Source organism: Monodon monoceros, unplaced genomic scaffold (genome assembly GCF_005190385.1).
Source record: "Monodon monoceros isolate NGI ecotype Baffin Bay Population unplaced genomic scaffold, NGI_Narwhal_1 Super_Scaffold_14, whole genome shotgun sequence".
Classification (NCBI taxonomy): domain Eukaryota; kingdom Metazoa; phylum Chordata; class Mammalia; order Artiodactyla; family Monodontidae; genus Monodon; species Monodon monoceros.
In genome coordinates this window covers 71,684,801-71,699,519 of record NW_021703770.1, presented here as the reverse complement: position 1 = coordinate 71,699,519, position 14,719 = coordinate 71,684,801, and the positions used below count along the sequence as shown (strand labels likewise).

Genomic DNA, 14,719 nt, shown 5'->3' with positions numbered 1-14,719 from the left:
AGTAAAACTGTACCTATTTAAGGTCGTCAAAAAAGAAAGTTTAGGGACTTCCCTGGTGGTCCAGTGGTTAACACTCCGCACTTCCAATGCAGGGGCCGCAAGTTCGATCCCCGGTCAGGGAACTAAGATCCCACGTGCCGGGCAGCGCAGCCAAAAACAAAATAAATAAATAAAATAAATAAATAAAAGATAGTCTACTGTGTTTGAAAAAAAACAGGAAGCTTAGGTTTATATCTTTAAAAATCTCCTTAACTTAGTAAATTCATAAAAACTATCCCCCTTATCTATAACTTTTAAAAATTAAGTGGACATGCAAGCACTTTCTAACTTGAGTTACTCAGTGTCAACTTTATGACTGAAATTTTTATTTTTACAACAAATCCATTTTTAAAATAAATATTTAAACTTCAATATGGAGATAATTTAGGTTTACTCTAGCAAATTAATGTATTTAGCTTCTATGGCTTGTCCAGTCTAAAGACTTACTCATAAAAAGCAACAGAATTCCAGTTTCTGAAATCATTACTGCTCCTTGCATACACATTATGCCTGCACTTCCTATCTCACAAGATTGCTGTAAAAATTAAGTGAGATAATATAGGTGAAAACAGAGATTGCTATCCAGCCGAAGTATTTTATGGCTGACGCACAGTCTTAATACTCAAAATATTTGGGGTGATATAATTTAAAAGTCATGTTGGCTAATGATTCGGGGAATAATTTAACCAATCAAGTTTAGTTTCTTTTTCTTTTAAACAGAAACAGTCTCTTTTGTGCTCATTTTTGGTTTTGCTTTTACTAGGAAGAACTTTTAACTAAAACTTGGCTAGAAGAAAAGATCTTATAATATTTCTCATCTTTAAAGGATCAAACCCTCTGCTTTCATATTTGATTAATTTCAAGCTGTATTTAGAATACTAGTCCAATTCCGCGTTTAGTGAAGTGACAGATGAAACAGATAAAGGTATTTATCTGTAAAAATTCCCAAATTTTGTTTTTGGCAGTTGAACACCATACTTCTGAATTGTGTAACCTTTAAAAATCTAGGTTTAGTACAGCGTTAAACACAGAGCACAGTATCCTAAAATATCTTTAAAATTTACTGTAATATGCATGCTTATTTTCCAGAAGTAGTTTTGGACGTTATCGCTTAATAATAATAATTTTAAAAAAAAACCCACAGAAAATTAGTGCAGAGAGTACCGAGGCACTGCCATACACAGGGTGGCAGCACTGAGAGCAAAATACGTGCAAACAGCAGAACACTTGGAATGGCCAGCGCAGGCATACAAGTGTGCCTGAAATCTGATTATGAAAACACTTCTTAGACACACGGGTATTATGGTTTTAATTAAGAAATTCCTTTTAATTCTGGCAGAGGTATCATGCATTTTAGAAAAGCTCTTGTGAGTCAGCCTCTGAATATGATCAATTGCATTTCTCTCAAAACAAATTGCTTTCTCGTCCTCTTCCTTCACTGGCTGATAAAAGGTGAAATGGGTATGATGAAATTTAAGCGTCACAGCAGACCCAAGGTTTAAGTAGAGCAACTGGATCTCTAGTATGTTTTTTTGTTTTGTTTTTGTTTCCCATTGAAACTAAAACAAAACCAAAACCAAAAACAGTTCATCCATTTCTCCTACCCCCTACCCCTTGCCTCTGGCAACCACCAACCTGCTCCATAAACTTGGGGTTTTAAAAAAATTAATTAATTTATTAGATTCCACATATGAGAGAGATCATGTGGTATACATCTTCTTCTGTCTGACTTCTTTCATTCAGCATTAACACCCTCGAGGTCCATCCATGTTGGTGCAAATGGCAAGATTTCATTCTTTTTTATGGTTGAATAATATTCATATACATATGCACCACACACCCACCCACCCACCACATCTTCTTTATCCATTCATCCACTGATGGACACAAATTGTTTCCGTATCTTGGCTATCGTGAATAATGCTGCAATGAATATGCGGGTGCATATATCTCTTTGAGTTAGTGTTTTTGTTTTCTTTGGATAAACCCCCAGACGTAGAATTGTTGCATCATATGACATTTCTATTTTTAATTTTGTGAGGAACCTCCATACTGTTTTCCACAGTGGCTATACCAGTTCACGCCACCAAGGGTGCACAAGGGCTCCCTTTCTCCATATCCTCGCCAGCACCTGCTACTTCTAGTTATTTTTTTGAGAATAGCCATTCTAACAGCTGTGAGGTGATATCTCATTGCAGTTTTGATTTGCATTTCCCTGACAATTAATGATGCTGAGCATCTTTTCGTGAGCCTGTTGGCCATCTGTATGTCTTCTTGGGAAAAATGTCTTTTGCCCATTTTTAATTGGACTGTTTTTTTGCTTTTGAGTTGTATGACTTCTTTATATAGTTTGAATATTAGTCCCTTATCAGATATATGATGTGTAAATATTTTCTCCCATTCAGTAGGTTGTCTATTAATTCTGTTGATGATTTCCTTTGGTGTGCAGAAGATTTTAGTTTGATGTAATGCCACTTCTTGATTTTTGCTTTTGTTGCTTTTGCTTTTGGTGTCAGATTAAAATAATCATTGCCAAGACCCATGCCAAGGAGCTTACTGCTTAGGTTTTCTTCTAGGAGTTTTATGATTTCAGGCCTTATGTTTAAGTCTTTAATCCATTTTAATTTTTGTGTGTAGTGTAAAATAGTCATCCAAGTTCATTCTTTTGCAAGTGGCTATCCAGTTTTCTCAACACAAGTTATTGGAGAGACTGTGCTTTCCCCACTGTGTATTTTTGGCTCCTGTGTCATGTATTAATTGATCATCAATGCGTGGGTTTATTTCTGGGCTCTCTGTTCTGTTTCATGGATCTATGTGTCTGTTTTTATTCCAATACCATACTGTTCTCTAACTATAGCTTTTTGTATAGTTTGAAATCAGGAAGTGTGAGGCCTCCAGCTTTGTTCTTCATGCTCAAGATTCCATTGGGTATTCCAGGTCTTTTATGGCGTCAACAAACAAACCGTTTGTTCTATTTCTCTGAGAAATGCCTTTGGAATTTTGAAAGGGATTGCAGTGAATCTGTAGGTTGCTTTATAATCTACAAACAAATATGGACATTTAACGATATTAATTCTTCCAATCCATGAGCATGGGATATCTTTCCATTTATTTGTGCCTTCTTCAATTTCTTTCATCAGTGTCTTAATAGTTTTCAGCACACAGGTCTTTCACCCCCTTAGTTAAATTTATTCCTAGGTATTTTTTTTAATGCAATTTTAAGTGGGATTGTTTTCTTAATTTCTCTTTCTGATAGCTCATTATTAGTATATAGAAATGCAATGTATAGATATTTTTTGTAATGATTTTGTATCCTGCAACTTTACTGAATTCATTTATTAGTTCTAATAGTTTTTGGGGGGAGTCTTTAGGGTTTTCTATATAAAGTTATCATGTCATCTGCAAGTAGTGACAATTTTATTTCTTCCTTGCCAATTGTCTTTTTCCTGCCTAACTGACCTGGCAGGACTTCCAATACTATGTTGAATAAAGGTGGCAAGAGTGGGTATCCTTGTTTTTTCCTGATCATAGAGGAAAAGGTTTTCACCACTGAGTAGGATGTTAGTGCTGAGCTTGTCATATATGGTCATTATTATGTTCAGGTATAGTTCCTCTATACCTGATTTGTTAAAAGTTGTTTTTTTTTTTTTTTTTACCATAAATGAATATTGAATTTTGTTAAATGCCTTTTCTGTATCTATCGAGATGATCATATAATTTCTGTCCTTCATTTTGTTAACGTGATGTATCATACTGATTTGTGGATGTTGAACCATCCTTGCATCCCTGGGATAAATACCATTTACTCATGGCATGTGGTCCTTTTAACGTATTATTGAATTCAGTTTGCTAATATTTTTTTGAGGATTTTTGCATCTATGTTCATCAAAGATATTTGTTGGCCTATAATTTTCTTTACTTATGGCATTCTTGTCTGGCTTTGGTATCAGGGTAATGCTGGCCTTGTAAAATGAGTTTGGAAGAGTTCCCTCCTCTTCTACTTTTTGGAAGAGTTTGAGAAGGACTGGAATTGCAGGCATACCTCGGAGATATTGCAGGACTGGTTCCAGACCACTGCAATACAGCAAATACTGCAAAAAGCAAGTCACATGATTCTTTTTGTTTTGTTTTCCCAGTGCATTTAAAAATCATGTTTACACTATACTGTAGTCTATTAAGGGTGCAACAGAATCGTGTCTTAATAAACATTGTGATTAAAGAGTACTTTATTGCTAAACAATGCTAATCATCATCTGAGCCTTCAATGAGCTGTAATCTTTTTGCAATGGTAACATCGAAGATCACTGATGACGGATCACCATAACAAATATAATAATAGTGAAAAAGTTTGAAGTATTGTGAAAACTACCAAAATGTGACACAGAAGTGAATACTGTTGGAAAAATGACACCAATAGACTTGCTTGATGCAGGTTGCCACAAACCTTTAATTTGTAAGAAACACAGTATCTGTAAAGCACAATAAAATGAGGCATGCCTGTAATTCTTCTTTGAATGTTCGGTAGAATTCACCAGTGAAGGTGTCTGGTTGATCCTGGACTTCTTTGATTGTTGGGAGGTTTTGATTACTGATTCAATCTCCTTACCAGTAATCCATCTGTTCAGATTTTCTATTTTGTCATGATTCAGTCTTGGTAGATTGTATGTTTCTAGAAATTTGTCCATTTCTAAGTTGTCCATTTGTTGCTGTATAACTGTCTGTATAACAAAGTGAATCAGCTATACGTATACATATATCCCCCATCCCCTCCCTCCTGCGTCTCCCTCCCACCCTCCCTATCCCGCCCATCTAGGTGGTCACAAAGCACAGAGCTGATCTCCCTGTGCTATGTGGCTGCTTACCACTAGCTACCTATTTTACGTTTGGTAGTGTATATATGTCCATGCCACTCTCTCACTTCATCCCAGCTTACCCTTCCCCCTCCCCATGTCCTCAAGTCCATTCTCTCACAGTAGTCTCTTATGTTGCTTCGTATTCCTGTGGTATTAGTTGTGCCAACTCTTTCATTTCTTATTTTATTTATCTTAGTCCTCTTTTCTGGGCGGGGTGAGTCTAGCTAAAGGTTGTCAATTTTATTTATCTTTTCAAAGAACCAGCTCTTAGTTTCATTGATCTTTTCTATTATCTTTGTAGTCTCTATTTCATTTTTTCTGTAATCTTTGATGTTTCCTTCCTTTCTTTTTCTAGTTCCCTGAGCTCTTTTTCTAGTTCCTAAAATATCCCTAAAAGTTAGCTTGCTTATTTGAACAAGAAAATATAACATCTATAAATATTTACGTACCCAACATAGGAGCACCTAAATATATAAAGCAAATATTAATGGACCTAAAGGGAGAAATAGACAGCAATACAATAATAGAAGGGAACTTTAATACTCAACTTACATCAATGGACTGATCACCCAGACAGAAAATCAATAAGGAAACACTGGCCTTAAATGATATATTAGACCAGATAGAGTTAACAGGTATTTGCAGAACATTCCATCCAAAAGCAACAGAATACACATTCTTCTCAAGCACATATGAAACATTTTTCAAGACAGATCATACGTTAGGCCACAAAACAAGTTCCAATAAATTTAAGAGAACTGAAATCATATCAAGCATCTTTTCTGACCACAATGGTATGAAACTAGAAGATAATTACATGAAGAAAACCAGAAAATTCACAGATATGTAGATTAAACAAAATGCTGCTGAGCAACCAACGGGTCAAGGAAGAAATCAAAAGAGAAATTAGAAAAAAAAAACAAACCTTGAGACAAATGAAAATGGAAAGGTAACATACTAAAATTGATGTGATGCAGCAAAAGCAGTTCTAAGAGGTAAGTTCATAGCGATAAATGCCTAACTCTAGAAGAAGAAAAGTTTCTATGTAGTATAGATTTAAAAAGAAAACCTGAGCTAGATTAAGAGTGCTTCAAGGTAGGAACTTCTTTTAAGAATAATACGATCTAGGGAACAGGAATTCTCTTATTAAATAAAAGCAGTTAAAGTTTTGAAATAACTGTCTTAATTAGGTTATAATGTCCAAAAAAGAAAGGGTTTTAAGGAAAACAGTTACACTACTTAAAAAAAAAACAAAAATATACCTGAGTATTAAATGCTTTAATGATTAAAAAATTCAAATACAATGAATATTCAATTGATGTAGATAAAATCAATACTAAACCATTCATCTCCATTTTGCTTTGAAAAATAACTATAATAATTGAATATGTTATGATTTTTGAAGTGATTTTGCCCATGTATTTGAAAAGTACATTTTCATTAACTGTCAAAGGACAGATGTTTAGGAACTTCTTTAAACTGCCAGATTTTATATGTGTTCACTTTTGTTTACAAACTTTGAGGTACACAAAAATAGATTCGGGTACAGAAACAACTTTCAACTACAATTCCCTGTATTTCAGCAGTACATCAAGTTATCCTGTTAAATACTTAAAACCTTCATTCTATGTCTAATTAAAATGATTACTTGATAGTTTACTTTCATTTTGATTTGGGTAAACGATTATGATAATATATTTGCCCTGTAATATATTTTAAGATGTGATGTATACCAAATTATTACTAAGGAATACCTGTCTTATACAATTTTCTTATAAGAAAGCTAAAGCAAGTCACATTAGAAGCTAAACCTGATATGTGTACTTTACACAGGGAGGGCATAGTTAAATCAGTTATTTGTTTGCATGGCAGCAGCTCTGAGGATGCTCAAATTTTATGAAGCAGAAAAAGAAAAGCATAAAATATCACTAACTGCTGTTAGAGGTGTGCCTTACACTCACAGGCATTTTGCTGGAAACATTTTAAACTATTCCAAATAAGAACTACTAGGGCTGCTTCCACCACTCTTGGTATAATCAACATACCTATTTTATTATATATCTAATGCTATTTTAGTGCTGAAACACTGTGCATTTGAACAGTAATTTTCAAGTAAAATTCTATTAACATTAGAAGAGAAACATAATTGAAACTGAAATTTTACCCAATTAAATTACTTCAGACAATAACAAATTAGAAAAACACATGAAAAACATTTTCTCAGTTTTATTTAGAAAATAATTTTAGAAGTACAAGGGAAGCAAATTCATGTTTGAGAGGTAGCTTATAATCAGATATGATGATCATATTAATATTTATTTTTTAGGTTATAATAGATCTTACCCAAATATATAAAGTGACAACCCTCCCATAAACTGTAAATTTAGAGCAAATTTAGTTTTAAGGTAAAGGAGCTAATTTCTCTTCTTTGGAATGGAACAGTTATAGAAACTGTTTGGGAATTTGCACAAAGTAGCTTAAAAAAGGTAATGCTCTCTTATATAAAACAGTATTTTCATTTCATTGCCTAAACTCGATAAAAATAAAACCTTTTACTATAACTCTTTTGGAGTATAATGAAAAGTGATGCGGGCTCTGTGTAATTCCAGCATTAAGACAATACAAGAAAATAAAATCAAGTTATTGAGAAAATCTAGCAGGCTAAAATTCAACTGCTGCTATTTTGAACCTGCACATTTGAACTACCTCAAGCTTTCAGGTTCAATTTCTTAAAATTCTTCTGATCAAGAACAAGTGAATCAACTTTTTGCTAAAGTACCTTCAAATGAACAAAATTGACTAAAACATTTTTCTAATTTTGCCTATTAGACAAAGGGACTAAATTCCTCGTTCTCTAATTTCTAGTTTAACAGTCTCCAAAAATGTATCTCAAAATTAAAGGCTCTAAGGTCAAACTATTGATTAAAAAGACAATTTTTTTAAAAGTCAAGTGGCAGCCCTTTAGTTGTAGCATTTCATCTGAGAATTAACATTCCCATATTCAGAAACTAAAAGATAGGATATCATAAATAATCAATAAACACATGTGCAATTCCAATACAGGTTTGAGAAAATAATTCAAACATTTAATATCTGAAAGCCTCAAATGAGTCTCTCACTCTCAAAAATAGGTAGCGCTCAAGACTCTGCAATGACAGATCATCACAATCTGTAGAGACCCATGAAGAAAAGATGCCTCCTCTACCCTCAAAGTATTTTCTGATATTGAAGGAAAAGCCCACTCCTGAACATAATACTGTAATAGGTCTAGATTCTCCTTCAGAAAATCAATTGCTAATTAGTAAATGGGAAGGAAAATTCCTTTAATTGTCAGCCTACACCTAAAAACATTCCAGAAATTAAGAAGTTTGTGAATGTTCTTATCTTTACCTTGTGAGAAGCTTTTGAAATGTTATGAAGTCTGTAAGAAATGATTTAAATTGCCCTAAAAAAGTCCACAAAGTACACTGTTCTTACACTACGGTTTTAAAATTTATTTCACTAACTTAACGGAAAGTTTTAAACTTTCTGATGAAGAATGAAGAAAATAATTTTCAACAGTTTCTAAGATTTTTCAGAACACTTCACTTAGGTACACATTTAAAATAATCTTTAATCTTTTAAAAAATAACAAAAAATCGTTTTTCCTTATTTAAAAATAAAGAATTCCAAATAACCACTACATATTATTCTTAGAATTTAATTTAGTTTAATACAAGTCTAAAGATACGGAGGGAAAACTTTGGGGGAAACTATTTTTAAAAGGTTATAAAACCAGCAATTTGTATTACAAATACTCTCTTATAGATCCCCCAATTATCACTCTCATTTTGGGGGGGTAAATTTATTATTATTTGCTTTGTATTTAGTTATTCTTTATTCACAGAAGTCAAATTTTAAATTTACCACGATTATTACTTAATCTGATATTCTCATCCACTAGTTCTTCCCCATTAATTTTGGACATTTTAGTCCATACTTATATTCTTGTAATACACTTTCATTATTGAAAACTCATTTTTTTTTAAGACATCAAAAAAGAACACTTTTGCTTTCTAACACATTCATATTTCTAGGTTTTCTATGTATTTAGATTAGGAAAAGTTTTCACTTAAAAAAAATACAGGGAAACATTTCAAGCCAGTTGCTCCTCCTATTAAGCTAGGACATAACTGCCTGAATTCATCCATTCTGTGCAGGCATATACCCGTTTCTTAGGTTGCCATCTCAAATCCCCCCCACACACACACACACACACTGTGGTTAGTTTTAATACCATGACCCTGCAGTAACTCTGTTTACAAGACATCCAGGGACTTATAAACACTAACAATTTTAATGCAGTATCACATCACTTCACTTTTTAAAAATGAGATAATATTTGTTTTCTGAAATTGTGATTTTGTTTTCTGATAAGCATTAAAAAAAAAGAGCAAAAACCTTAACACTTTAACAACAACAAATACCAGTACATACAAAAAATCAGAAAACAAAAATACCAAAGCACCTTTGGCAGTTCCTCACCACCCATACCCTTGTCAATACCACCCTTGGTGGACAAGATGGAGACAGGTGGGCACCCAGACTAGAATGCAAATGACTGGGCAGTAGGCCAAGTGATTTAAAAGTAAAAATCAAATCATGGCCCTGCAATCATTTCTGCCAGGCTTTCACACATGTATATTTCTCATAACTTCAAATGTGAAGTACACACCAATACTTTCATAAAATGTTAGGTCTCAAATTTTGCATTTAATTTGTCAAATTAAATTTAAAAATTAAATTTGCTAATGAGATATAAAAATTGCTCTGTATAAATGAAAAGCAGTAACACAGTAGATGTCAGGTTCAAGCTTTTCAAAAACAATTAGGGACTGAAATACATACAAAAGTAAAAATCAGTTGCCTCCAAAGTGGTCTTATTGTACAATGGGAAAGAATTCCCCTGCATGGATTCTAAAATCATAGTTAACTTAACTGTTCATCAATCCAATGTACCCTGCCCTCACATTTAACTTATTTGTAAATACTTTTCCAAGGCTACCTAAACAGTTACTAATTGGTTAAATATGCTGCCTACATTAATTCCTGTTAAAATTAAAGAAATCAAAGGTCCATTTTTGTTCTTTTGCAGTGTCTGATATATTTTTAAAGTATTTGATGTTTCAGATAAGGTGTTTATCAGGTTCTTAAAGCATTTAGAAAATGGCTCAAGGGACAATTTTTAGCCCTTTTACCTTTAACATATTCATTATATTGGATTGTGTTGAACAGATTCAGTTGTTCCTTCCTTCTTCTGAAACTCTTCCCTACTCAAATAACTTAAGAATCTAAGACATTATCAACATAAAGAGGACAATTTGTTATTTATTTCCTATACATTTGGAAACACATCAAAAAGAACAAGTATTCCAGGCTGTGTAAGTAAAGTTATTCAGTAGAACTTTTTTCTTTTTTCTTGGGTGTGTGTGTGCATGTGTGTGTGTGTGTGCACGTGTGTGTAACAGGTAATTTTTTATATATATTATTTTTCCAAAGAACAAGATTCTAAATAAAAAACATTAAAACATTCCTGGAAGGAACCAATATTTTGATTACACAACTTAAGGGGCAAATGATTATCAAAACAAAACTTCAAAGATCGCTATAGATACATGTTTCAGTTCTCAGGCTTTTCAAATCTCAAAGACAGGAGCATTGCATTTCATTCAGCAAATAACAATTTAATCCTTACAAAGGAAAATTTCCAGAATACCAAACCAAAATGTATACAGTGACAACCAGGATTATGTTAAAAACAAAGGAAAGAAAAAGAACACCTTTGTATGATATTAAAACAGAGAGTATCCTTAAAATTGGGAAACTATGTTGATAAAAACATATTCATTAATTTATTTAGCTGTAAGATGTCTGTTTATTAAAATATTTCGGTTATAATAAATATGCAGGTATTGAATTTTATCAGAATTAGCCCACATTTATAAATCACCTTCCACAACAGCTAAATACCTGATAGAATTTCGAACAGCAAAATGAGGCATATAAATTTCAAATAAGAATCTCAGCCTATGAGGTCTCTCTAATTCTAACTGAAATAAAGATTTTGAGTATACAATAACTTTAGCTTTTTTCTGTAAATTGGTCCAATTTAATGGTAGCTTCAGAAAAAAGATGTTCAACAGGTAGTATTTCTCAGGCATTAAAAAAGCTCAGTACAATCAATTCAAAGTAGCAATCATGCTATGCTCTATCTAAATAAGGCTCTCTGAGGAATTACAGGTTTATACTTGTGCGCTCTGAGTGCATTTTCTGATTCAGAAAAGTAACTAGTTGTGTAAAACCCAAACATGAAGTAAGTTTCATACCATTCTTTGTGAGATAGGAAAAAAAAAATCACAATACCAGCACTTTTATTTAGGTTGACAGTAAACTAATCATAACTTGAAGTGTCCAAACAACCTCAATAACTCAATGGTCTAATGCAACTGGAAGAAATACTTTTCCTTCACTTTTACAGAAACTGAATTTATTGATATTAGTATCTGGTTTGTGAAAGTGGCAACTATTCAAGATCTAAAAGTCTCACTTATTTTAAACACATAGCCGAATTCTGACCATTTATAGTCAATGTAACTGTCTTGAGCCAAAATAACAATGAAAATGTAAGATAAATTTCAAAGGTTTTATAAGTATTAATGGCATTCCAAAACCTCTGGAAAGATTATTTGGCGGGGGGGGGGGTTTCTCTTCTCCTTTGACAGTTTAATCACTTTCCAATCAATTTTGATTTAACAGTGGTTCATGGGATTAATTTTTTAATGAGTTCTTAGAAAGTTGCAATTGCTTCCAAAATCAGAAACCACACTACACCAATGTAATGCTGTCATGGAGATGTTTACAGAAAGGTGCAGATAAGAGCTCAGAGGTGAACACAGGTTAACATACACTAGACTTCAAAATAATAATTTGTTTGTACAGTACGGCAAGACAAAATATTCTGTATAAGAAGTCTAAAAATCCAGCCCTAATTTTAATCCATTTCTATAAATCATAAAAACAAGGGAAAATAGGCATCTATTCCAGAAACTTCATATACCTGTGGAAAACGGAACACAAGTAAATTCTATTCGAGATTAACCTTAATCTCCAATAGAAGACAGTAAACAACCTACACATTTTAAATTTTGGAAATACTGTGAAAATCTAAGCCATTAGGCTCAATAGTAGTTTATGATCAGTAAACATTTCCTGTTAAATAACACAAATAAATTCAACCTAAAAGATGCAAACTGGTAGGTCACAGGGCTTTAAAACCTTTCCCTTTCAAAGGCGCAGAGTTACAGCACATGCATGTATAGGATGGGGTTTTAAAATGGGTATGCGTAAACTTTTCCATGGTGTTGGTGTATGTGCTTTTTTTCCCTTAAAGAAATGTCTCCTGCTTACAGTGTAAAAGAATCTCCACCACTCTGTCTGCAGTTTTCAACCAGAAGTCCTCAATGTACCTTAAGCCAAATTGAATATTAGGTATTTTACAGCTTTTACAAAATGGCTGTAAAATTCACATTATGGGCATACACAGCTCTTTGATCTCACTGCACAGAATTCATAGCTGTTCAATAATGCTATACCATTACACCACACACCTTAAACTATTCCCATTTTTCCACAATTCCTTCCAAAATCAGCTTCCAAAGCACAGCAATGTAACATGCAAAGTTCCTGGGAGGGCTTGTTACACAAAAGAACAGCTTGGATACAAACTGATCTTCACAATATCCATCTTCTGTTGGGCTTGCTTATCCCTCCTTTCCCTCCATCACTGCTAAAGGTGGGTGCATTTGAGTAATGGAAAGAGGAGACTCTTCCATCACCACACCCTCCCAGAACCTCTGCTTCTGGTCCTCATGCAGGGATTCTGTGTAGGTGATGAAAATCATCAGAAAAGAGAAGCTGTCCCTTTAAAATGCCCTGCTCTGTCCCATATCCCACGTGGAACCAACATCAGCAGCACTTTCCCATTAACTTCAATGTGATGCAAGAAGCACCATCCTTTTCTATACGTAAAACCAGAAAACCTCAGCTGAACATTCCTTCCTGAGGATGAGCACGTGAAGCAAACGTGTCAGGAAGGGATAAACCCAGCAACTGCCCACCCCACCCCAAAAGGTGCTCCAGTCTTGCACACCAGCCTCTGTGTGCAGCATCACCTCTCTACCCCTCCTCTGTAGAGCCTAGTTTGAAGAAACGAGGGAGCCACCAACAAAACCTGAAGCATAAATGCGACGAAAATGCCATCTAAAGCCGGAAAGGTTTATTCTTCCAATCACACATATTAACTCTATTAAGAAAATGGCATCACTTTTTTTTCCAACGGAGGGGGGGGGGAACCCCGCAACGATCATTAAAAGAGAGTTATAAAATAGCAAATATAGTGTTTATCTTATCTCAGATCAGTCCACATTACCAATAAGTTTAGCAGTTTCTGCACTACCACCTCCCCCCCTCCCTCCCCCTCCTTCTCGAGCATCGGATTTTCACGTTTTCTCATTGTCGGTTGAGTTATAAAAGGCTTTTGCCCTTCGAAAGTTTTAAAAAATAAATAAATATTAACTCCTTGGTCCCTGCAAAGTCAAAATGGGCTTCAGGGGAAAGGCGGTTCATCCTTCTACCTTGAGCGAGAAAAGGGGGAGCATCCCGGATTTTTTGGGATTTTTTTGCGATTTTTAAAAAATTTTTATTTGGTTATATGCCTGAGTTCTCCCTCCATTTTGGTTGTTTATGATACTGACAACAAGCTGTCCCTGCTCTGTGCAGATCTCCTGCTTTCATTTACCACCCCTCCTCCCGCAGGCACACACCCCGGGCTCACACCTCCCCGTAGACCCCGCACCCCGACCCCGACTCGCCCACCTGAGGAAAGGGCAAAAACAAATCCGTTTCTCCAAAAAAGAAAAACCTCTTTTGAAAAAGGGGCAAAGTTCCCCCAAGTCACTCAAAGTGCCCCCCAAATATTGCCGACTGCGGGTTTCCGCCAGGCCCTTTGGGAAGCGACCTTCCCCCGGGATGTTTTGGTGGAAAATGCGGAGAGTTTACTCGTAAAACTGAATTTATATTAATTTTTCCCTTATTTTTCGGGTCTCTAATGTCTTCCGCTCTCGCTGCTGCCGCTGCCGCTGTCACAATATTCACAGCACCAGAGCGGAGGAGGAGGAGGAAAACTTTTCAAACTTTCCAGACCCTGAAGAAAGGGTTTTTTTTTTTTCCCACCGACCTCACCTTCGGGTCTCCAGCCGCATCGCCCCCTGCCCTGTCAGCAGCGACTCCGGGAGTCCTCGCACCCCCGCTGAATGATTTTATTTTATTTTTTATTATTATTTTTCTCTCTGGGGTCCTGAGCAGGGGCTGAGAGTAGCACAAACTTTTCCTCCTCCTGCCGCCGCCGCGGCTCCTCTGCCCCCTCGGCGAGTCCCATAATTTAAATAACCCTGATATTTCTCCCGCTAAACGCCTCTCCGCCGCCCCGGACCCCGGGAGAACTCACCGCGGGGCTTTAACATCCTCCCTCCGGCCCGTCCGCCGCCTTTACACCGCCCGCGGAATTTCTAATAATTTTTTTCTCATATTTCGGGCTGGACGCGGCGGGCCTGGAAATTGTTTCCTTACGCCTCTTTCCAGCAGCCATTGTAGTGTATGCGCTGCCCCTGCAGCCCAACTTGCAGCTGCCGCCGCCGCCGCCGCCGCCGCCGCCGACGTCGCGCCCACCGCTGCCTCCCCCGGCCCGCTCGGCCGCCGCCCCCGCCTCCCGCCGGCCCGCCCCCTGCCCC

General features: G+C 35.7%; 1 protein-coding gene across 2 annotated transcripts in view; it reads right to left on the bottom strand.

Moving 5' to 3' along the window:
• Positions 1–14,616, bottom strand: part of PLAG1 (PLAG1 zinc finger) — a 46,871-nt gene extending 32,255 nt beyond the window's left edge. For both annotated transcript variants that reach the window (XM_029223231.1, XM_029223234.1), the window contains exon 1: positions 14,437–14,616. The gene's annotated coding sequence lies outside the window, so the exon portion shown is untranslated. The remainder of the gene's footprint in view (positions 1–14,436) is intronic.
• Between the last annotated feature and the right edge of the window lie 103 nt (positions 14,617–14,719).